General features: G+C 42.0%; 1 protein-coding gene across 7 annotated transcripts in view; it reads right to left on the reverse strand.

Annotated features, from left to right (window-relative positions):
* LOC308393645 (nck-associated protein 5-like) overlaps positions 1-23,223 on the reverse strand; it is a 201,243-nt gene that overhangs the window by 143,675 nt on the left and 34,345 nt on the right. The window contains exon 1 of one of the 7 annotated variants that reach the window (XM_080877597.1): positions 3,514-3,626. The exons of the other annotated variants lie outside the window; for them this stretch is intronic. The gene's annotated coding sequence lies outside the window, so the exon portion shown is untranslated. Of the gene's footprint in view, positions 1-3,513; positions 3,627-23,223 lie in introns of those variants that run through there. 7 annotated transcript variants of the gene reach the window in all.

The following is a 23,223-nucleotide window of genomic DNA, read 5'->3' on the forward strand; positions in this document are numbered from 1 at the left end:
CTCAGAGTGTCACAGAACGGGGCCAGAATGGCACTCAGACCCAAGGCGAAAAGGCCATTAGTGCTCAGTGCTAAGTTCCCAAAGTTAAATTTACCGTTGGCTCCAGGAGTAGTTAATCAATAGTGCAAACCATGGCAAATGATTGTTCATGTTTGTGTTCTCTGAATTCATCCTGACCACATGGGTGGACGGAGAGAAGCTTGTAGCTGTGAAATGTGTTCTGCAGAAGAAACAAAGTACACTCTAACAGAAAGATCTCATGCTTTGGTAGGAGGTATGCTAGCTAGTAGTGTGGATAAACAGTTGAAACTGCTTATATATTATGAATAAAAAGGTGTAACTTGTGTATGGCAGAAAAGTTAGAACAGGAAGGTGAAAGCACAGATACATATATCAGCAATAACCTTAAAGAAGCAAATGGTGCTGCCTTCTAGGAAGTGTGAGGCCATTTCCAAATAATTTGCAGTGAGAAAGGTTATTTACAAGTGGAAAACGTTCATGACAGCTGCCAGTCTTCCCAGGAGTGGAGGCCCAGGCAACTTCACCCTAAGGTGAATTAGGTTTGCAAAGTTGCACCTGAAAAAAATCACAAGACCTGTGCAACAATGTGCTTTAGAAGGACAAGACCAAAGTGGAGATGCTTGACCATAATGCACAAAACACAACACATCAGCACAATCACCTCATGTTAGCTGTCAGCACAGTGGTAGTCAAATGTGAGGACATCTGTCTGACAGATAAAGCTTCGCCCAATTTATGTCATGAAACAGGTCAATGATCCCAAGCACAGCAGCAAATCTACAACAGAATGGCTGAAAAATGGAAGAATCAAACTGCTGCAATGGGCCAGTCAAAGTCCAGAATTCAACCTGATTGAAATGCTGAGTTGGGACCTTGAGAGAATTGTGCATAAAGTCTCAAGGAACTGCAGCAACACTGTAAAGAAGAGTGGGCCAGAATTCCTCCACATAATGTGAGAGACTGATAAAGTCATTTAGACCTGAATTATTTCAAGTTATTGCTGCTAAATGTAGTTCTACACGCTACTAAATCATGAGATGTGATTGGTTTTCACGAACTACTTCTGCATGTTGGTATGATAATATATCATCACCTAATTTTAAACCTTGTAAAGACCAGATTATTTTTCAATATGTTCTGGTATGAAAAAGGGTGTACCTACCATAACTGTAGCTAACTCTAACTGAAAGTTACCTAGATCCAATTAAAACTGACTTCAAGTGAACACATTGAACATGAGTGGCCCTGAAGATGAAGAAGTTCAAATATGCTGAACCACTGGTCTAAAGAAAACAAGCACACTCTGAACATTCAACAAACCAACATCTGCCAATTCATCAACTAAAATGTGTGACTTTTTCTCAAGCGGCCAAGAGAACCTTCTTGGGTAAAACATCTGTCTCTGAAACACCATTAGCAACACAATCCCATAATGATTACGACTGCTCCACAAAGGGGAACCTTCTTTGCGAAAAGCCCTGTGTCAGGGGAAATATTTACAGGCCACATCAAAGTCAAGTAAAGCTGGCTAAGTCAGTGTTGTCATCACGTAGCCCTCGTCCTAATGACAGGGCACTGAAATAATCCTCAGCACACATGAAGGAATGTAGAGAATGCAGCATGCTTGTTGTCATGTGAAATAGGAGGGTATTTAAAGCGGAGATTTAAAGCATGACTCATGTATGTAATGCCGCGTGTTATATCTTCAGCCAGGCATTACTCCTGACGGTTTTACGGCGTGAGTGAAAGCTGTACCGTTCCCACGAGGCCCAGGTACTCACGTGTAGACTGGAGAGGGGAAAAAAACACAGAATTTACTGACCCGAGACTTTATCAGAGGCATATTTCTCAGGACCAGCGCTCTGGTGAATGCAATTCCTTACAGTGCTTAAAATGTCCTAAGAGCTGTAAGCTCATAAGGAGTACGTAAGCACCTCCAAAGTATACTAAATCATGAAGAGGCTTTTACAAAAGTCCCAATATACTTCACCTGACAGCAAGATGTGCACTTACAGAGCAACAGACCTTCAGGAGACGTTGTGGTAAATTAAACTGAATAAGGCGAGATTGGTTGGACTGCTGCATGTAAATCTAATTTTACAGGTAACAGATTTCACTAAAAATTGTTTCTCGTACTCAGTGTTTTAAGATGACAATTGGACTTGAAGCTGCTGAACAAGGTGAAGCCTCTTTTCAAAGCAAATGTCTAAATGTTATTTTATTTCCTTATTGTAGGTATAACGTAGAATGGGGTTAAAACCTGAGCCATTCAGTCGAAGTGGCCTCTTTTAGGATCTTGTTCCCATCAATGAGGCATGAGGGATCACTAGATATTTTGATGAGTACTTCCTTTTGTCCTTTCGCTGGCAACCTGGTCCCACGTTCCTGCAGTGTGGACATATAAAAAGCTTGCACCAGTTACTAAGACTTCATATGCCATGGAGTTTGTGGTCACTAGGTCTACACCCAGCTGAACACCTATGGAAGATTTTGGACTAATGAGGAAATACATGAAGGGTATATCTTTTACAAGAATGATGTCTGTCCATCAGTAGAGTTCCAGAAACTTAAAAAGTCAAGAAGGACTGAAGCTATTCTGGCAAAGCTTGTTGAATCAACATCTTTTAAGACTCTTTATTTTGTTTTATTCTTTATTTTGTCACCTTTATTTTGTAATTTATTTCCTGCACTTGAGGTTTCCTAAATAAGAAACCGTTTTAATTATAAATACACATTTTGCCTATTCTTTTTTGTGTGCAGAATGAAAGCTTTTTAAGGTGAATGAATGGAAGGATTGCCCATGGTACAGATGATATTGCACTTTAAAAAGCCATTCATTAACAGCCAGTGCTGTGCACAGCATTGATTTTTGCAGCTATAATAAAAGCAGGGGCCGAGCTATTGTTAACCTGTCAGGTAATGTGTTTGCAGATGTTCATGCTCTGCGACCGCTGCTTCTCAGTAATGTTTATCCAGCCGTGTTTACTCAAGTGTGTGAGAGCGTTTGATAAGCAGGCGCTCAGTAGCTGCCGAGGAAAGAGCTTCCCCTGACTCGCGCCATGGCTCGAGTCCCATATCCAGGCCCCCCTCCAACTGCTTGTGTGCCTTTATGAAAATTTTAAACGTGAGTGCCATCCCCCCACTGCCTTGGCACCAAGAAGCAGAGAGGGAACATATATATATATATATATATATATATAAGTGAAAAAAAACCCAACACACTTCTGACCACACAAACATGCAAACAGGCAGACTGTCTGACACTCAAAGTCAGTGCAATCTGTTTAAGATTAATGGTCCAGATTTCTCAGTAATAAAACATCAGATGCATTATTCATCCATATGAGCCTCGCAAGCACACTCTGCTCTTTCACACATTTTTGGAGATTAGGAGCGATGGAGCCACATCCCCGACGAGCGTCTGCTTCTTATATCGGCTGCTTTGGAGTCGACTGGAAAAAATAAATAAACTTTAAGCTAGATAAAACTGACCTGGTTGCTGCAGAGGTCAGGATACGTTCCTTTAAATCCTCGCTGATGTAAGTTCCTTCCACCACCTTGATGTGTCTGCAGATGAGAACCTCCGCCTGGCTTGACTGATAAGACACCTTGTAGAGGTCTGCAGCCTCTGGGAATAACACCCAGCCAAAGACAAGGTCACAACCTCGATCCTCCCTAACCCTGCGTCCCAACCCATCCCGCCAACCTATCTCTGCTTTCCAGGAATATATTTGTTTTTGCAGACTGATGACATGCCAGCAAGGCCTGTGGGACTGAAAAAGCATCTGAAAAGCCTGAAAAGCTGCAGGTTTGATAGAAAGTAACAGTCCCACATGGGCTACTGCAAGTCAAAGGTTAGGCCAACAGAATTTAAGATTTCGTTCTGGGCGTTTTGTTTTGGGGGGTTTTTTCACCGTACACTTGAGAATGAGTTATGACAGTGACTTCTCAAGGTGTGGGAGATATACTACATCTGATAGGGCTGTTAGTCTGGGCTTCCTGCCAAACACACAGATGTGTCTGCTGCCGAATACACCTGCCATCCAATACTCCAAAGTTTATGTGAACATCACCGGCAAAAGATGTAAACACTGCAAATTTAATTAGCGTCAATGAAAATGTATTCTCGTTTCCCCAGTATAATTTCTAATGACTGTGATCCTATCATATTATCCGGTAAGACTAAAGCCACTGCTGCTTGTATCAGGTTTAGTTCAGCCTTAGTTAAATTCATTAGTCTTATCAGGATGTTTCGGGGCTCTGTGGTGGTGATCCATCTCTCAGTGGTCTTTACTCACATCCCCAATGACCTGGCGTCATAATATCTGCTCAGCCATCAGGCGCTCATATCCTCAGACCCCGATATCTCCACTGATAGCCCTGCTGTTTAATCCAGGAGCGCGCAGCTTCTTGGATTAATGCGTGTTATTATTCATGTGGGAAAAACATAGAGGTCTGTGTGCTGTCAGCTTGATCTGTCAGGGAGGATTGCTGTCAGTGGCGGATGTGATCCCAGATATTTTCATCGGTCGCATAAAGGACAACCATTTCCTGCATCCAAATGATTTGATGAATTCATAAAGGAAATTGTTGATTCTTGAGAAGACACAATGGGCTGAGACAAGGTCACGACCTCTACTGCCGTGGGAGGTCGGCTCTTCTCTGTCCTCAGAGGCTATCATCTATCTTGGTTCAGTCAGAGACACTACAGAGAAAGACGCATTCGAAGAATCCTTAATAGAAATCTATTGGAGAGTTCCTTAATGGCAGAAATGTGGCTTTGCCCTCCCCGTTCCCAAAGAGCCAATCAAACTTACTGATCACGCTGCACAAATCACTCACTAATTCTAGTCAAATTTTAAGCACAGCAGTGAAATGAATGGAGTTTACCGTTATTAGATATTTATAGCTGTTCATTTTGTGGCTCGCACATGTGGACTTGTTCAGTTCTTTTTTTTATTTTTTTATTTGATGACTTTTAAGTTTTATGTTAGCAGTTTTTTTTACAGTTCTTTTATAGTTCTGTAGTATATGCTGTATATATAGTTTCTATTCGTATGTCATTTCCTAGCGTCGTTTTTGTATTTTTGCTACTATAATGGTTGACAGTTTGTATAGTGCAAAATGGAAAAGGAAACCTTGCAAAATGCAAGGAATAAAACAGTTTAAATGAACAAAAACACTAGAGGTTGTTATTAAGCTATGACGTTACTTTTATTATTGTTGTTGTTGTTATAGGCTGTTTATAAAGATTGCATTATTCTACAGTCACACATGGGGAAAACAGTGTGTAGGAGACCAAAATAAATTTCCCATGACCAAATTATTGCAACTGTGCCATCTTGCTGCCTTGGGTTTCTTCTAAAACAGGGACCAGGTCTGCGACCACTTACGGTCAGGTGCCATCTCCAAAGCAACTTTGGTTCACCAAGATGGTGATAAAACCACAATAAGACAGAGTCTTACTCGTCCATCAATAGTGGCATAGTTACTGCAGGATAGGCTAAATGACTGCAGGCGCTTGGCCAAGTTGATAGGGTCAAGTTAGCAAATACTTGCAATCATTTTGTGATAATACAACAATTAACTGAAATCAGAATCACAAATCTTTTGCCATCTACAAACACAAAAATTCACATTAAAACACAAATTCATATTTCTTCCACAAATTGTGACATAGTCGATTTAGGATGGTGATTTAATTGCACTCAGTAATGTTATTTTTATAGAAATGTAACCAGAATACAACCAGTTGCCAACCCGTTGATTTGCAAAAAACTCACATCATAGAAAAGTTGCATTCTGGACAACCACTGACTGTTGCCAGCTGCAAGGTGGTTGCTATCAGCCACTGTGAGTTACCACTTTGGATCCTTATGTTGACCATGTTTAGAGACAGAAGACACCATATTTGTAACTACTAAGATTGCAGCTAATGCTAGCTAGCTTGGTTAGCAACATGCATATCACGTTATGGTTGTACTGCTAGGTAGATAAAATAAGAAGAATTTCATGAAATGCAATTGATTACCAAAAATATGATGGAGAGGTGGAAGTCCACCCACCTGTCAGTGTCCTAATTATGTTTCGGGTTTAGTTTAATTGAAATATGCAATTATTATTATTTTGCATACAGTTGTGAAGAGGAGGAACTTAGCTACACAGACTAACACCTTTGTTTGTACTAGGCTATAAAAAAGGTTATTTTTGCTGTAAAGTTCAAAATTTTATCATGGAAGTCTATGAGGCTTGACAGGCTTTTGGAAAAAGCCTCAAGTTACTGCATGTTATTGCCAGATTACTGACCTATAACAGCTAATAACAGTAACAATCCCGGCTTTGAGTGTTCATTAGAAAATATTACATTTTGAAATGAAAACTAAAATAAAAATCTCTTTCTGGCACGCAGTTAATGAACCATCACTCATTAAATGTTGCTGAATCTGAGTTGAGTGCTTACACTACGCCTGATTGTACCTAAACTGTAACGCTCACACAGTGGCCTCATTGAGTAGAGGACGTTTGTGTAACAAATGCCTCCAGTGAGCAGGATATTCTTCATCTGCCTACCTGCTCCAAACGGAGGAGTGTCAGGCACCAAGGATTACTTCAAGATACAAAAGGGAGCCTGTTCATCATCTAGAATGGGTTTCAGCAGTTTGGGTTATCTGATGTTCTTCCTCCAGCAGCACCTACGGCCGGGCCCAGCCCAAACATCAACACCTCGCCACCGTCAGGAATCCAAATCCCAGCAGATTATCTTTCCAAACATTAAGATACGCTCCTTCTCCGCTCTTTGGGTTTGACAGAGTGTCCCATTCATGCCTGTTGGGAACAGTGGCCAAGCTGTTCATGCCACAAATCTCTCAGGGAGGGAGCTGAAAAAGTGCCTCAGATGTCAATATTTGATCGCTTCCACAGAGCTGCCTGTGTGGAAGAGCCTGTGGATGCGTGGTACACCCATGTGAAAATATACACGTGTGGATTTAGAAGTTTATATGTGTTTTTGCTGAATCTGTGTGCAAATTTCAAAATAAAAGTCAACAAAAATGAAGCAGTTAAGCGTAAAGAGTACCAAGACACCATCATATAGTTTGTGCACATAAGTAAGGCTGTTCCTTCTTTGTATGTGACGTCGAAACCTTTGAAAAAATCAATAAATATATCAACAGGAATGAAGGCGTTTGAAGAAGCATTTTTCAGCCAAGAATTGTACTCCAGCAATGGCTGCTCTGACCAAACCTCACGGCTGAATTGGATTAAAGAGCTACTGAACTTTGTCTGCATTATATATTTTTCCATTTGTCACATAAATCCCCTTTCTCCTTTTGCTTTGTCTCTTTAATCCCTTTTTATGTTCTCTGCCAAAACACACATCAGGGAGGAGCGGTCGAGGAATGCTACCTTTCCAAATATAAACAAACACTTAGTGTATCCACACTGGTACCAGTGTTTCCAGACAGGATGGGAATCTAGGAAACAGGGAGGGGGGGAGGCTGTTGTGTTGCCTGTGCCCAGATTTTAAAAGCTTGGGGGTTCGCTGGGTTTTTATTATCATCTGGGGGCCAATATTCAGCCAGGTGTACTCTGAGCGGGAGGGAGGGTGGCGATGACAGAAATCAAAAGGAAACCTGGACCTGACAAGCCGCGGGAGAGCACCGGGGAAACCAGGGAGGCTGCTACACGAGAGAACGAGAAAGCAAGTGAGCGTCAAAGAGGATGAGAGAGACAAAGGGTACAAAGAAAGAAAGAAAAGGGATATTTAAAACTGCAACAGCTGCTGGGGAAAGAGAGCTAAAACGCGGTTTTGATATTGTGATTTTGACTTTACCCGAGGAGGTTTATTTTTTCTGTTGGGTGAGATCTAAAAGGTTCAGATAAAGTCGTGGACAGTATACAGTCAACACTGAAGTGCCTTTGCACCTGCACGCTTGTCTGTTGTCTGTTTGTTTTGAAAATGTGCACGTGAGGATGGATGACTCACTGCACACAAAATCTACCAACAGGTACAAGTAAAGTAACCTGAACCTGAACGGACAGCGAAGGATGGCAGTGACCACATTCGCACAGGTCGCCTGGTGGGAGGCACACACTCTGAGACAGATTGGTGAAGATTTGCGAATAACTGTTGCCCAAGTTATAGCTGTAGCACTAAGCTATACTGATGCTACATGCTTTCAATTAGAAAAAGATACCTAACGCTTTTCTAGCTGGATTTTTCAGACAGATAAGCAGCTTTGGTGACGCTGAGGTAAGTGACATGGCGCCATCGTCTTGACAACAAGCAAGCTAAATCAGCACTACCAAAGCCCTCTGTATGTGAGATGCCCAGGCAGAGGTAAAACAAAGTCAAAGCAGCGCTAAGGGACGAAGAAATGACCTCTTCCCAATGACCAAACACGCGTCTCCACTATATAGGAGCTACCAACACCCAAACACCACATACAGGCTATGTCAATAGTGCTGTGCTGGATGGAGCGTGATTTACTGGCTACGTTCCTCCATAATAGCGATGGAGAGTGCTGTTTGGGTAGGGATATCTGGTCCCATTGACATCATAGCGAGCCAAGAGTAGGACAAACTGTCTGAAACAGCTTATTTAGAGCCGTCTAAATCCTGAGCTTTTGGCTCACAGGGATTACTTGTATATACACTGACCTCATTGTTTGAAACTTAGCCATGTTTAATATGAGCTTCCACCATTGTAACAGTAAACACAAGACCAAAAAAATCAGGAGAAACATAATAATAATAATCCCCTTCAACTGAAGTTTCCCAAGACCAGAACCGTAGAGTTAAATCGCAGCAGCTAGCTACTATTAATTATGGCATACATATAAACAGAATACGTAAAACACTGTTGATTATGTCAGTGATTTAAGCCAAACATCAGTCAGTCCTGAGCCAAAGGACGAGTGACAACACTTTGGGGAAAAAGGAACAAAAAAAAGAAAAAACGAGCATGAGAGAAATCCTTTGGCAAGTGACAGAAGAAGGGGCAGATCAGAGCAGAGGGCTGATGCTAACCAGATGTTGGTTGGTTCGCAGGGGTAAGCTGGGCTTCTGTTTATGCAGGCTTTGACAGACAGGCACTACACCTAACCGAGCCACGCTGTAGCCGAACAGTTCTCCAAGAGGAGGAAGGCTCGATCCAGCCGCAGCAACGGCGCTCACTACACGGGAAATTAGGTAGATTATAGATCGAGCAAAAGACCTCAAGAGGATCCATTTAGCACTATCTGCCTGATACTTATTGTACACTCTTTGGAGGCTTTGTTTGCACTCAATGCTTTTGGCTTGTTGCTGGTACGTTCTATATTTCAGTGTGTGTGTGTACAATTCTGATACAAAACCCACGAAGCAAGGTTTAAAAAGAAATCAGGAAAACATTACCTACTGTGCCAGAGTTCAGCTGAGAGGACAAGAGAGAACAGCATCTCAGGTAACAAATCAAAACCCGCAAACAGGACGAAATCCCTTCCAAGCGTGTGTTTTTGCAGGATATTTCTTGCCTGAGACACTCCATCAGATTCCCTGACAGCTCACGTACATTAGTTTCAGGACTCAGCTTTATCACGGCCTCTCCTCTGTTTAATCCAGAGGCTGATTTATTGACGGGGCCTGTCTGTGCGCTGAGTCGGCCAGCCCAGGTGCCGGGCAGATGTCGAAGCAAGCTCGGAGGCAAAGAATTGCATTCCTGCTAGAGAAAGCATTAATGTCAGCCTCTGATTTTCGGCACTGGTAGGGGGGGAAGACAGAGATTGCCTCGGAGGCATGCAAGGAAACCATAAGCAGAGAAATGGTAATGTGACAAGCAGTAGGCTCCTGTCATCCACAAACCCACCTGTGCCACTCATACTTATCAGGTCCACATCCCCTATCTGGCCTGGCAGACACAGGGTCCAGATATAGTGTGGTGTTTCTTTTTTTTTAACTCAGGAAGCTGGAGCAGAATAATAATAATGAGAAATGTGAAAGGAGATAGGATATGGCGACTTCTGACCTCTGCAGCAGGACTCTGTGCTATGATTATTACAGTGGTCATGAATTATTTCTGCGGTGATCTGGATGCTCACTGCATCTTTCCAGACAGATCGTGGGGGAGGCGGCAGCCTCGGGGTTAACACAACAGGTTTGTTTGAATTCGAGGTCCAACCAGAAAGAAAACTGAGTGTGGTGGGGGGGAAATGAATGAGGACAGAATTCCCTAAACAGACAGGTGCCCATGACCACCACTCGAGTATTCTTCGAGGCTTCAGAAATAGCTGTGACTTTAAAGGAGAGAACTGCAATGATAGTTTTTGGGGGGGGAGTGGACAGGCGGATGACTAACTGACAACTAAACAAATATTTTTAGTCACAAAGGGCGGGGTGTATCATCTAATGAGTGCATTTAGGCATGTTCATGATGAACTACCAAAGTTCAAACTAAGCATCAGAATAGGGAAGAAAGGTGATTTAAGTGCCAGATGGGTGGTCCAACTATTTCACAAACTGCTGATCTGCCAAACAACCTTCAGTAGAGTTTACAGAGGATTAGGGCTGCCACAAACTATTATTTTGATAGTCGACTAGTCACTGATTATTTTTGCGATTAGTTGACTAATCAGATTCTGCATCCATTGGACGTAAAACGTACAGCTTATTGCACCAGCAGCATCTGCTCTTATATAACTATCATTAGCTTACAGCTTTAAGTGTTTAAGGTATGTGCTAACTAAAAATAAAGACAAGATGATACATTTTAATGAAATTTGCAGATTGTTTCGGTGGAGTTTAATGAACTCAGCCGTCTGCTCCTTGCTATCTAAAATATAACAGGACACCGGAGTATATTCTCGACCATCTCACACTTCTGATGATCTGCTTGACGTTTATTCAGCTGTGTAAAAACTATAACTTTAATCTCAGCTAAACCAATTCACTCAGGAACAAATAAAATACTGAAAAAGGCCAAACAACAACATTTTTAAGTTATCTAAGTGACTTATATATCATGTTTAACCTGAGTAGCGAAAGACAGCGGTGGGTTTGAAAACAATTTGCCGGGAGTCCGGTGTTCTCACCGGCTCTAGTGAGCCTTGAACCCCGGCTAGCTATCGAGCTAGTGGGTAACAGACGTCTCCGAAAACGTCAGAACGCTTTTGAAAATATGTGGTGTCTTGATAAACTGAGCAGATATTTGAAGTTTACACAGTTACATTCTCGCCTGAAAATATGTTAAACGTTTATTTTGTGACCCAGAAAGAATAATAAAAGTAATATTAAAACTAGCTAGCTGCCGCCATTGTTGGAACCTGAGCTGGGCCGCGCTATGAATTCTGGGATAGGCTGGGCCACGAAGGATACACTCGACCCATCCTTCAAATCTGGGGAAATGAAGAGCACATTTGTCGGCTGCATTTGTTGGAGTCTTCGAATTTGGACAGCCTTCGTCTTGTCGCTGTAACGTAATCGGCCTACAAATGTGGGCACAGGAGGATGCGGTTCCTGAATTTGGACACAGCTACGATACCGGAGACAGCTTCTTCTTCTTCGAGGTTTAACGGCAGCTGGCCTCCTTGTGCATGCAGTGCTGCCAGCTCCTGTTTCAGTCCGTTATTACACTCTTAAATCCTACTACTTATTTCTGCGTCTTTCAGGATCTTACAAAGCTTCAAACGACCCGTCGACTATTAAATTAGTCGTCGACGATTTTGATAGTCGACTAATCGTGGCCGCCCTACAGAGGATAGTCTGAAAAAGAGAAAATATCCAGTGAGCAGCAGTTCTCTGGGAGAAGATGTCTTGTTAACGCCAGAGGTCAGAGGATAATGGCCAGACTGCTTCAAGCTGATAGGAAGGAGTCAGGAAATCAAATCACCACTTGTTACAGCCAGGCTACGCAGATGAGCATCTCCACAGCAGCAGAACACGAAACTGAGACGACAATTCAGAACCACCAAAACTGGACAATAGAAAACTGGATGTTCTGGTCTGATGAGTCTTGATTTCTGCTCCAACGTTCAGATGGTACGGTCATCTGTGTGATATGGTCATAGGGTGTGCCGGCTTTTTTTATTTAAACATAAAAACAATCACTTGAGCCTAAAGGAAAAAATTGGAATACTGTGAAAAAATGTTGTTATTATTCCTGCCCTACAGGATTTAAAAAGCAAACACATCATTATGCTGTTTTGATGGAAACTGAAATTCTGACACTTTTAACTCGTCACAGAAAGACCATGTAGGTCTTACAAATGTGTCTGCAATTTGTGGGTGACCATCATTGAAACATGACGCTGAGTCTGTTTCCGATCTGCGGGTAAGTGCCGCCTCACAAAGCTTACAGGAAGATTTTTGGTCTTATATTTCAATTTCCACGTGAGTGCAGCAGTTTAAGCCTGAAGACATTATCTCCAGGCTACTGCATCCATTTCATGGGTTAATGTGAACAAAGACCTCTCACTGCAGCGGCTTACCGCACTCTGTCAAGTGATCTGACAGAAGACTGAGGGTCCAATAATTCAGCAGCATAAAATATTTAAATCGACCATCATTGACTTTTAAAGGTATTGTTGCGGCCCTTTTTCGGGAAGCTTTTTACGGTCAGAGCTCATCCAGGTTAGGAAGGAATTTCAATATGAATCTGGAGCCAACCACACGCTGTATTTACACAGTTAATGGCACTAAATCTTTGTTATCATCTCAAGTGGAGTCGTATTTTTAGCAGCCATTTTTTTTGTTTTATTTCATCCAGATGGGAGCCGGGGAGGAATCTGACATCAGTGCTGTTTCTCATTAAGCCTCTCAGATGAGGTGACATCAGTAGACTTTTGCAGCAGGGCTGAAATACACTGGATTTCTCCTTGAAACAGGCGTGGGGTTAAAGGTCTATCTGATAAATAAATCACATTTCCATCAACACAAGAACTCATTTTCCAAACAGGAGCCCAAAATCAAATATTATTTGTTTGTGCTAAAATTAAGTTCATATCCTCACAGCACTGAAACTCTTTGAGATATTTCCAGATATTTCGGAACGTGATAGTGTCGCTACTGTGGGAAAATCTCGCAGAGCAAGGACCTGAATTTCCTTTGCTTACACCAGCTATTTGCTCTTACAATAACAACACTGTTCCATCATTATTATTTGTTTACTCGGCTAACCCTCTTTATCTGGGGCAACCCCCCCTCTTTTTAGCGAATGCTCCAGCATTCTCTGAACCCTCTGGAAGCCATTTCTCAACCAGACCTTCCAATAGGCTGTTTGAAAGTGAGGCACCAGCTTCATTCTGAGAGTTTACAATAGCACACCCATCAGATGCCCTCTGCCCCTAAAAGCATTACCTTCAGCATGAGCTTTTTACCATGGTACATAATACAGGACATGCTAGAGCACTCTGCATTGTTCCACTTGTAGGTCAAAAGTTGGGCTGATCACATTGGCTGTAGCATTAATGGGGGTGAGCAGACAAGATCCTTTCACTCCATGGTAGAGTAAACAACTCTCACTCCTATAATATCCTGTTGTGCAGAGGGGCTGGAAACAAGAATGATTGGAGTCCCATGAAGCTGTAGCCCCAAAAATGCAACTTAATAAGTCAAAGTTTATGAAAAAATCTTGAAAACATGCTACATAAACTGGAAATATAGAGTTTTTGCCACACATTCACATTCACTGCAGTGCTTTAATGGATGGCTTTAATATTATATGTAGTTTAGGGTTAGTATCTTGCTCAGGGACACTTCGACACACGGATTAGAGAGGCTGGGGATTGAACCATATAGCTTCCGAAGAGCAGAGAGTCCCGTTTATATCTGCCCTGCAATTTTAAATGTATTTGACATAAAAACTAAAATGAGGGATTCTTTTCATTACTCTTAGCTCTTTCATCTGGTTTAGATTAGTGTGGATATTTTTTACGGTTGCAAATATGTCAGATCTCCTGTTTAAATAATTTGGTGATGAGTTAATTAAGAAAAAATGAATAAGCACAACTTCATAATTTGAGAGGCATGCTTGTTCGCTCTGTCATTAATTTGGGTAAGAACATCTTTCATATCTGTTTGTTAAACAGCAAGCACCTAATGAGCTTAGTTTAGAGTTAAAGATAGAAACTCCGTGTTTGGTTATCACTGATCTTTCACCATCTTTTATGGGGAGGAAATTGTTACTTTCCCTAGTCTTGTGTTGCATATCAGGTGCTGATGACTGATCGTGGCGTTTTGGGTAACGAGGCCTGAAAGGAGAGACTAAGTCAGTGTGAAAGTTAGTTGCAGTTAGGGCTGCTCGATTATGGCAAAAATGATAATCACGATTATTTTCACTGAAATTGAGATCACGATTATTTGACGATATTTATTTAACCCGTTAAGACCTACTATAGAACCAAGTCCACCAGAGCTTATATTATTTTTTTTACATGCTGTAGTGCCATTTGTGGGAGCATTTCAAGTTGCTATACATCAATACAACTGTTATAGCCCATATTTTAATAATATGTATGCATTAAGTCCATAGTAATTACATAAATTGCAAAAAAGTGCAATAAACTACAAAAAAAATTGAAAATCGCTTTTGTTTTCTTTACATATATTTCTACTTGGAGAAATTTAAGAGGTTTATCCCTCAAAACTTTAAATACAATAAAGTTGCAAAAAATAGTTTCCCACCACAGGAAATTTATTTTGAGTGTCTTCATAGTTTTATTTTGGAGATACAGCAATTTTTATATACTGCAGGAAAAACAAAAAACAATCCTATGATGCAAATTTGCAAAGAAAACAGCATGTGCATCATTTCACTGTGGGAAGTGTTACGAACAGCTGATAGGAACGGCAAAGCGTGTTTCTGGAATATTATGTTTTTGTTCCTGCAAGCGCTTTTTATGCAATTTTTGCAAAGCTATATGTGGAACGAAACCGTGACCGAGGACAAGCTGATGGCATAAGATGTAAGTACAACTCCTCCGGTTTCATATGCAAAACAAATTATTGCGCTAGCTTACACAGTTCAGGTTCTACAGGGATTTAAAAATAGTTACGCAAAACGGAGCGTGCTGCTCTGACTGGCTTTAAAGGGTTAACAATGACTTTAAAAAAATAATATAAAATAGTGTGCAACACCACTGAAGTTTGTTTTTTTTAAACTCTCTTTTCAACCAACGGCAGTCACTCTCCTCTCCAAATAACTTCTGCTTAGCTTTCCGAGCTTCCCTCGGGTCCTCTTAATCAGCGGTCTCCAACCTTTTTTGCGCCACGGACCGGTTTATGCCCGACAATATTTTCACGGAACGGCCTTTAAGGTGTCGCGGATAAATTAGGGAGGGGCTAATAATCGGCTCAGTCATTTTTAATGATCGTTGAAAGCCCAGATCGTAATCGTGATTAAAATTCGATTAATTGAGCAGCCCTAGTTGCAGTGAAAAAATTAGGAGCTTTCAGCATCACCCCATTTCACCATTTTAGCACATAAGAGGTCCATTTACTGTGAAACCTGTCCTGAGATTATTCAGATGCTTTCCAGGTTACCGGTCCATGCTGGACTCGAGCCATGCAAGCAGTTGGGGAAGTGGGTCGGAAGAGAAAGGCTTAATAATGCACTAATTCAACCAGTTTGACTTGATTTTCACTGACCTCTCCTCAGTGTCTCAGCTTAGGCAGGGATATGAGAGGGGAGGGGTGGGGAAGAGAGAAAATCCAATCAGGGAATACCTCCAAAATAAAAACCTGTTTCTGAGTGAATAAATTGAAGGAGGCAGGATTGCATTGCAATATTCAACAAAGGCCAAATACAGGATGCTTTGTTGGGCAGTAATCACACGAGGGCCATTTCCAGCAAATTCATGATAATCCCAGAGAATGAAGGTAATGGAATAATCATAAGGCTCTTGTTTGCGCTGCATAATTTTCCGCATGGAAATCTATTGGCTCCTACAGCTGTTGAGCCAGATGGATGTTGGGTTGCTGTGTGATAGCCCTCTGGTTAGCTCCCACAATAGCCCTTCATTGACCATGGGACCACACACAATGGCGATTGTTGACCACTGGAGCTGCAGACAATCAGCCCTGAGGGTCAAACGGGTCCTCTGCGAAAGCATCCCTCATTCAATCCTGTTCACCTGAGGCTCGCTCCGCCTCATAAAACCCCAATCACTGCTCTGCTGTCTGGCTACGGGGAGGGAAAATCATTGAGTGCCATGAGCACATCACCATAAAATTGACTTATGGACTCATGCAAGGTATACAGATCATATGATATCTTTAGAAACTGGGCAACACTCAATAATGTCAGTGGCTCCAGCAGCCGGATGAGCCATACAGACAAACATTGCTGCATGCAGATGACATTGATTAATCCCGTTTCGCTCTGGTAGGAACAAGCTAGCTTTTAATGTTGGAGTTTAGCATTCAAATAGCTTCATCTTATAAATCAACCACTATAAAAGGATGTTCAGTTTTTTTAATACTTTATCTTTGATTATTTAAGAAATCAGCATTTAAAGGTTGGAACCAGGTTGGAAGGATGAAGCTAAACTAATTTAAGACAGACTTTTTTCAGTGTGTAATTGCATAATCTTCTAGCCAGTGACTTTCCTTTAAAATGGTGCGCCATCAAAGAAGCTTTCCCTCTAATCATTGTAATAACTCTGCCCTGCACCTCAATTGGATGCTTGGCATTTGAGATAATGTGCCCACAGTGTCATGATAAGTGCTTTAGAACCTCAAGAAAGCAATCGAGTACAGTGTTGAAATGCAGATTGCTTTCAAAAAAAGAAGCAGGCTTCCTTTCCAACCTGCAGTGTGATTAGCAAAGTTTATGGTCTGTATTGCCAAGGCAGGGAAAAGACTGAAATGGACTACCTATCGGCCCTGACAGGACCCAATGATAGCAGAGCTGGCATGAAGGTCATTGCCTCTTGACTGGTGAAAGTGTAGCCGGCAGGCGAATATGGTGAGCCGGACTGCACTCAGCTCCCTCTCTCCCTTCTCAGTGACTTTTAACAGAGTGGAGACAAGGCTAGCATCAGCCGCAAACGCTTCTGACAGTGTGCATTAGCCACGTCAGAGGAGACCGGGTTCCCTACAAACAACACCTTATTATAACGCGACGCACTGCAGCAGTTTGAGGCAAAACAGGTCCCTCCGCTTTTGTTGCCTCCGCTCCGTCACTTTGTTTGCATATGAGCGAGTTCCAGCGCAGGATATTGTGGAGAAACATTGCAGAGAATGGCTTATACAATGAAAATAACCGCTGGCGATTTTTTGTAAAATATGTCAGAGAGAATTAAAACCATTTTACAACAAGAAGCAGCACAAACCAGAAAGCTTCCTGTTATCAGACTTGAAACTCCAACCAGGAGTTTCCACCTTTTCTTTTCCTCTAACGTACCCTTGCAGCGATTACAGGAATGGCTTTCTATTTTCAACTTCCTCATCTGAAATTTACAGAGTTTTTGAGTGGGTTTTGGTTAGATAACTTCATGGTACAGTAGGTTATTGTTTTAGTTTACTGAGTAGCAAAAAAAACCATTGTGTAGGTTAATCAGCATCAGTTCATCAACTAATCAATTAACAGTTTCAAAGACATTGGTTGGAAAATACAATATTTAAAATACTGAACCTTCTTCTTCGTAGCTTCTGCAGCTTTTGGGCCAAATCCTGATTGTTGGTGATAATTCCTGCACTATCGGTTCTTGACATTGACAGCCTGGAGCTTCTGCACACCCACCTGCATTTTAAAGACTGACCAGTACAACAAACATCCTCAGAGACCAGCTTCTTCTAAAGTTTCAGGGGTAGTTTAGTGAAAATCTGTGTATTTTCCAGCACACAAAGTGGCTCTGAGAGTATCAAATTAACATTTTGGATCCATGGTCCTGCGTTTGACTCCACAGAGTTTGCATGTTCTCATGCATGTCTCCCAAATGCTTGACGGAGCTGCAGAAGCTGGTGATAGCCTAGCATACTCAGCCAGATGGTGGACATGTACATGCTCATACAAGTTAGTTGTGCTTGAGTACTTTGCTCGCACTATACGTCTACACAAGTGGCACACCGCTTTGGTTACATCCTAGGTTTACCTCTTTCATCTGGTTTAAAGCCAAAGAAATCCCAAATTGGCAACGTTATATTTTTTTTAGTGCTGTTAGCGTTAACGCTCCATCATCAGGACAAATGCGATTAACAATTAACCCATTTGGAGCACAGACTGAGTCAAAATCCCTGAAATGTCTCTGTTAATGCATTTCAGCCAGTTTGTCCAAAGTTTGTTCGTTCTGCGCTCCAGATGGGTTGAGTGTGTTAAATCACTGTTAATCGTGTTAACACCGCCTTAACACTGACAGCCCTAATTTTGGGGGGGGGGAATTAGCTCATCCATGTTTGGACTTCTGTGTTGTATATGCGCAAATCAGTCCATGCATGATTACATTGCTCCACCCGATTATTGGACGGACGATTGTCGGTTGAAAAATTTTTACATATCGCCCAACCCTAATGGCACGTGCATACAACTGCAGATATTATGAGGGAGAAGGGTTGACTTTTTGCATACATTTGATTTATTTGCGAATGAAAGCTTTTAAAATGTGTAAAACGCAGGAGATTATTACCTTGATGCGTCCTGGTGCAACAAAGCTTCAGCTACAAACATCTGTGCCAAATGCTCCAAAAGCAGCTTAAAATGAAGTTAAGGTTGCTTTTTCAGATTGAGGTTATTATAATTAAACTAAAACTAAACTAAAAGATAAATAAAATAAAAACTAGAACTCTACTAGAACTCTAGAAAGTTCAAATGAACTTAAACATTTTCAAAAAAATAACTACAAATAAATAGATAACTAATGTGGAACAAGCAAGCTCACTCTGAACTGAACTAAAAGCCCCACACTGTGATACAAATCAGCATTCACACTCCAGTGACAAGTGTTCTTGTAAATGCCCTGAAGCATTTAGTAGCCAACTTTATTTTTGTCAAAATCTGCTCCACTGCCAACGCTTTTTAGAATTTCTACAGAACTTCATTAAATTTTCTATTCAAACCTGTTCAGCTCCACTCAGTTCTTTAGTTAAACCGTATTTCCCTGTTTGTTGAAGCCCTGAAGCGTCACACGCAGGTTATCCAGCCACACCTCGACTATACCAACAACACATTCTGAAAGACAATATGAAGCTGTCCTGACGCATGTATGCTTTCCCCTCTGGGCTCCAAACCTGTGATGCCTCACACAGCCGGGCAGGTGATCTTTTGTGTGGGAGGGAGTTGATGATAAAACACGGACAAACACATTAACTCCCAGTGTGTGCACAGTATGAGAGCAAAGAGCTTCAGCGCAGAGAGGAAGGGAACTGAGCAGTGAAAAAGCAGAAAAGATGAATGAGGCCTCAAAACAAATAAAGGAGAAAAATGAAAGACAACTGTGCAGCAGGCTTTCTCCCCAGTGTATAGGAAAAATACAGCAGCACTATTGTATTGTCTAGCTCTGCTGCTGGGGCCTGACAGGCCCTTTAATGCTGTAGAGCCGTCTGTAAGAGGCTGTCATCAAAAGAAAAGCACAGGGGACCAGAGGACGGTCGGTCAGGGCCGGGCCACTGTGCGGGGACACAACCAACTGGAGCACCTGGAGCTCAGAGCGGGCACACAAAAGACGCACGCACCGATGCTGACGCACAAACACAGCTACACACACATGAGATGACCATGTGGCGGCACACACGAACCTCTTTTTTAGTGTATTTGCTTGCACATGAGCAAGCAATGATAATCTGAGTGCACATGAATGCTCACATGCTGCACACATAACCAGTAAGAATGTGTGTAATATCACCAAAAACCTGACAGCAGTGGTCAGTTGTTAAATGCAGTTAAAGCAGCAGCTGTGTGGTGGTGACCTCACGGGGTTGTGTTAGTAAATGCATAAAAACAGTGCAAAGACAACGAATAATAGTGGTAACCAGGAACTTGGACTTGAGACGCTTGTTGAAGACGAGCGGCAACTTTCAGGGTTGAAAAATGAAGCCAGCACAGGGGTGTCAAAAACTGCAGTTCCTTCTAGTGGCCACTTGAGGGTGTCTGTGATGAAAATCAATCCAAATATACTTCCATGATATAATGTCAAACTTCACAGCGCAACATAAACACATTTACAGCCTGACGCTAAAAGTGGTTTTGGCCTTTATGAGTAATTTCCACCTTCGTGACAGCTGTACATAACATGGAAGTTTTACATGACTCAGTAATTTAAAGTGTACGAAAGCTTAAAATTGTTTAGGGTGTGGCCTCTTTGAGTGACAGACAAGTCCTGAGTAGTCTTGTTTAGTGCCTAGTTTGGTTCAGCTATCCAGATTCTCTAATAAGTTCATTGTAATTTAAGTCTGTCTTTAGCTAAACAACATTAGCATCCCACAGATTTCCATTGCTGAGCAGATTCTGTAGGGGTACTGTGCAGGTGAAGCAGCACTTTTGTCCATATAGTGTGTCCTGGATCCTCTTTGGGGACTAAGTTCTACACTAAACTTGTGCAACCGTTTAATAACAACCACAACTTCTGAGCAAAACACAATTTTTCTGCTGATTATTTTTTTTGGAGCAAAAAAGCATGAATTTTCTGAACTGTATAACTGAAAGTAAATCATTACCCAGCTTCTTGAAACAGTGTTGTGCTCGCTTTCAAAGGCAACTGTATTCATGACTGATTTTCTGGTGAAGGTCATATAAGAGACAACGACAGTCTGCCACAGATTTACGAGTAACTGTTGGGATATTGAGCAAGACGTGAAAGACAGTAAATCCCGCTTGTGCGACTGCGCATCGCTGCAGCTTCAACAGTTATAATTACAACCATTCTCTGTCAGTGTCTGACAGCTGGCTTCCCGTAGGAGCAGATTCTCTCTCGTAAGTGAAAAACCCAACGTTCACTATAACCAACTCACCTAAATCTCTCTGCTGAACAACACTACCTGCCCACAAATTGAAATTTTGCATATTCACCGCAGCACCAGTGAACACCGTGACCTCGATATTTTCAGAAGTGTGTTTGTGTGCCTGTTTTGGGTGGTAGCTGTTGTGGCGACAGCATAATGTATGCAAAGCTCCGAAGCCGAGTTTTGGCTGTTGAAAGCCAATAAGGCGGTATCAAAACGAGGGCAGAGTTAATTAATCATCTCGGCTTCCTTTTCATGGCCCTCCCGTGACTGTCCCGGGGGCTCGTGTGTGTGTGTGTGTGTGTGTGTGTGTGTGTGTGTGTGTGTGTGTGTGTGTGTGTGTGTGTGAGGCAGCAAAAGCAAGGCAGGGAGGCAGGAGGGTGGTGCAGGTTGCAGCTGGGGGTTATTAGCATAAAGTAATGTGAGCCAGTAGACTGCTGAGCTCCTGTAAGCCTGCTGCAAACCTCCAAGGACAAAACAGGAAACTAATGACACCAGATTTATTCACTGACCACGGGGAAAGATAATTAAAAGACAGTAGATGACGCTGCGATTTAAAATCATTTACCAACTACGCTTCTTATGACATTTTTTAAAAACACCACATCAGCTCTTCGGGATGCCGTAACCAGCGCATTTGAAAAGTCACAGTGGTGGTTTTACTGATTTTGTGTGACGAGAAACGATGCCTGCCATCAATCATCATCACCATCAAACTGTGACTCTGGATGCCGCTGCTAATTAAACATCATACGGGAAAAGCAAAATGTTTTCCCAAAGATTTCATACATTTATATTGTTTTGTTTTCTGAGCTCTTCCTCGAGCCGTCTCGCCGCCACCCATAATTAGTTTTAATCTTTTGCAGCTGCGAGCAGCTCATCTCTGTCTCTCGGTGCAGTGCGATGTGGCAGCTCAGCTCCATCAAAACACAAAGGTCGCGTCCAGGCTCACACCCTCGTTTATTCAGTCAGTAGTTCGCTCACTGCCGAGGCACAGGTGTGCTATCGCACAGCTGCTTTTAGGATGCAACAATTGGGACGTGTTGCTTTTTGGCTAAATGCTAATAACCTGCTGTTTAGCACCAAATCACAACAACAGTCACCTTGAGTCGCATTACGTTACACTATAAAGAACTTACAATAACACAGAGAGAAGAACACTAATAAAAGTGTATGGCTGTAATGTTCTGCAGAAATAATTTCTTTAAAACTGCCTCAATCAGTATTTTTTCAGTTCCCACCCTCACCCCTAGAAATAAGCTAGGTCACTAGCTTTGGTTTGGGAAAGGCCTCATCGTGATACTTGTGAGAGGAGCTGACAACCAGAGAAAAAGGGGGAGGGAGGTTGGGGTATGAAAACAAGAGTAAATGTGTAACTGATGCAAGTAGGCATTTATGACCAGAAGGGGAGTGTTTGGGGTGTGTTCCAGCTCCTGAAATTCAGATAAATGACCTCCAATATATAAGCCATGAAATGCAAAAAACTACTTGTATTAGCACGCTTGGTTTTAAACCATTAGCAAGTCACAGTTTTCAACATAATAGCTGCTTCCAGCAAGTCTTTCCATCTTGCATAATACTAAAAAAAAATGGAAACGATTAAGGGAACTGATACGGTACGCTTATTATGGTCCGCCTGGGATTATGTAATGGATGAAAACATGCAAAATGAGATGGATACTGAGTACAGAAAGGATCTTTTTGTCCTTTGTTATATTTTTATTTTCATTATGGCCACAGGGCGAGCTTTTATTTTGGCAGCACAGTCATTGCCAGCTGAGGAGATTAAAGAAAAGGGAGAAAAAAAAGCACTCCTGGTCTTTTAAGGTGCTTCGCAAGCAAACGGAGCGCAAAAAGTCAGCATTTGCTCTCGGCCTCAGAGCGCCTAATGCTTTCATTCAATTGACAGTAAAAGCAACGTTAACGGGGAAGAGTCGCTCGTGGCCCTGACACAGCTTTATTTTGATTTAGGCTTTAAGTACATCGTCAGTATTGAAACTGCGGTGGTGAAATACTGAGCGCTATAATGCAAACATTGATGCCGCGTTGCATAACGGCCAAGAAGAAAAAGAAAAAGCAGGACATATTCTGCAAAATAAAAGTCTTTCAGGCTGGAAAAAGACTCGTGGGACTGAGTGTGCGTGTGCGTATGTTTGTATGTACATGTGTGGAGGTTTGGGATTGTTGAGGGGGGGATTTCTAAAAGGAGCACAGGGAGAGATCTGGGCAAGGAAGAGTGAGAGAGTGAAATAGGATGGAAAAATGCAATCATGCATCGCGGCCCTCTCCAGCTCC

Source organism: Rhamphochromis sp. 'chilingali' (assembly GCF_963969265.1).
Source record: "Rhamphochromis sp. 'chilingali' genome assembly, chromosome: 3".
Taxonomy (NCBI): Eukaryota; Metazoa; Chordata; class Actinopteri; order Cichliformes; family Cichlidae; genus Rhamphochromis; species Rhamphochromis sp. 'chilingali'.